The 2,417-nt window shown below is 42.5% G+C and overlaps 1 non-coding gene across 1 annotated transcript; it reads right to left on the reverse strand.

Moving 5' to 3' along the window:
* Positions 1-775: 775 nt before the first annotated feature.
* Positions 776-848, reverse strand: Trnat-ggu (transfer RNA threonine (anticodon GGU)). The gene has a single exon. It is a non-coding gene; the product is annotated as a tRNA-Thr (tRNA).
* Between the last annotated feature and the right edge of the window lie 1,569 nt (positions 849-2,417).

The following is a 2,417-nucleotide window of genomic DNA, read 5'->3' on the forward strand; positions in this document are numbered from 1 at the left end:
GACATTTCGGGTGTGAGTCTCCACAATCTCGGTCCTAACTCTCGGAGTGTTAGACTACTATCGGGTTACTGCACTCTCGATGACGTGCCCCCGTTGAAACGGCACATGGTGTAAGTTGAGCACTGAAGGCAAGCAGACGACACTGCCCTCATTTACTTGGATTGTGGAAAAATATCGGTACCATAAACAAACGTTCCTTATGAATAATTACGTAAAATTAGGGACATCATGCACATACCAGTTATTTCGGAGAGCATAAACATACCAGTTATTTTAAAACATACCAGTTATTTTAAAACATATACACAAGGAATGCGGTACAGTAGTTGTACAAATAACAAACGTTCCTAATGAATAGTTTAGTAAAATTATTGACATTCTATACGAGTTATTTTCGTATAAAAAAGGTGTCATCATTAGACGTGTGTGGTCTGGAGAATTCTACATGTTGTGTCAATTATTCTAAATAAATATAATAGGATTACAAATCTTAACGCTCTGGGAAACCTGATTCGGACTGTCAAAACTTAGAAAATGGATCCTCGTCGTAAACCAGTATGATTGCAGTTTTGTAGAAACTAGGAAACTTGGAACACATAATTTTTTTCATACAGTCATCGCGAGAAACGTGACCAAAAGCATTATATATATATATATATATATATATATATAACAGAAATAACAATTGGCAGTCAAGAAGACCTCGGAAAGCAAATGGGAGGATGTAGTAGCTCAAGGTAAAGAACTGGGAAAATAAGAAAGTGGAGAAAAAATGCCCGACAGGTGGGATTCGAACCCACGACCTCCAGAATACCGGTCTGGTGCGATAACCACTACGCTACCGGCGGGGCTACTTTAGCCTCCACTTTCTGGGGTATTATATGTTCTGGTGTTTTTGTTTCCTGCGCTTGGGGGTGGTAGCCAGCGCCACACTCGTACTACTCGGGGTGAAGAGGACCTTCTTTTTAACCCCCGGGCCGTAACTCGAGCGTCTACGACATGTCGAGAATGGTCGACCAGCGTTGAACAATCTTAAGCTCCCTATGGCACCAAGACTGCCAGAAGAGAGGCCCTCACTATGCTTGTAGCGAATCAGAATAGGGAATGAGGGGCTCCTTGAAAATAAGACAGAAATAAGAATTGGCAGTCAATAAGACCTCGGAAAGAAAATGGGAGGATGTAGTAGCTCAAGATAAACAATTTGGAAAATAAGAGTGGAGAAAAAATGCCCGCCTGCTTTTCTCCACTTTGTTATTTTCCAAATTCTTTATCTTGAGCTACTACATCCTCCCATTTGCTTTCCGAGGTCTTCTTGACTGCCAATTCTTATTTCTGTCTTATTTTCAACGAGCCCCTCATTTCCTATTCTGATTCGCTACATGCAGAGCGAGGGCCTCTGTTCTGGCAGTCTTGGTGCCATAGGGAGCTTAAGGTTGTTGAATGCTGGTCGACCACTCTCGACATGTCGTAGACGCTCGAGTCACGGCCCGGGGGTTAAAAAGAAGGTCCCCTTCACCCCGAGCACTCCGAGTGGCCTTGGCTACCACCCCCAAGCGCAGGAAACAAAAACACCTGAACATATAATACCCAAGAAAGTGGAGGCTAAAGTAGCCCCGCCGGTAGCGTAGTGGTTATCACACCACACTGGTATTCTTGAGGTCGTGGGTTCGGATCCCACCTGGCGGGTATTTTTTCTCCACTTTCTTATTTTCCAAATTCTTTATCTTGAGCTACTAAATCCTCCCATTTGCTTTCCGAGGTCTTCTTGACTGCCAATTCTTAATTCTGTCTTATTTTCAACAAGCCCCTCATTTCCTATTCTGATTCGCTATATATATATATATATATATATATATATATATATATATATATATATATATATATATATATATATATATATATATATATATATATATATACATATAAATATACGATAGAGAAGTCAAACTGAAAACATAACATTTATTCTAACGTTTCGACCGGGGGCCGGTCTTTTTCAAAGATACAAATAGTGCACATCAGTTGGGTTTAAATACATTTCAGTTGTGGGCGGGGCAAGAAAAACGTAGGCTCTACGCGACACAAAAAAGCCGCAGAACGCACAAGGTGGAAAAAAAAGGGGGGGGGGGATTGAGGGCTTTTGGAGTGCTGCCGGGGAACAGGGGGGAAAGGGGCCTAATGAAGGCAGGCGAAGCTATAGGATAAGAGGAAGGCATTGCAAGGTACTGAAGTCACGACGGGAAAGCAAGAAGGTGAGAACTAAGGAGGGGCTCGTTTTAGCTCGTTTGTTGACCTGTTTCTGGCGGCAGGTGCCAGGTAGGGCAACCTGCTGGGTGTGAGAGTTTCAAAAATACAGAAAATATGCAAAGAACCAGAGGAAATTGACTGGTGAGGAGAAAAGGGTGGGAAGCCCAGAG

Source organism: Haemaphysalis longicornis, unplaced genomic scaffold, assembly GCF_048455015.1.
Source record: "Haemaphysalis longicornis isolate Haplotype H1 unplaced genomic scaffold, Haemaphysalis longicornis Haplotype H1 scaffold_19, whole genome shotgun sequence".
Classification (NCBI taxonomy): Eukaryota; Metazoa; Arthropoda; class Arachnida; order Ixodida; family Ixodidae; genus Haemaphysalis; species Haemaphysalis longicornis.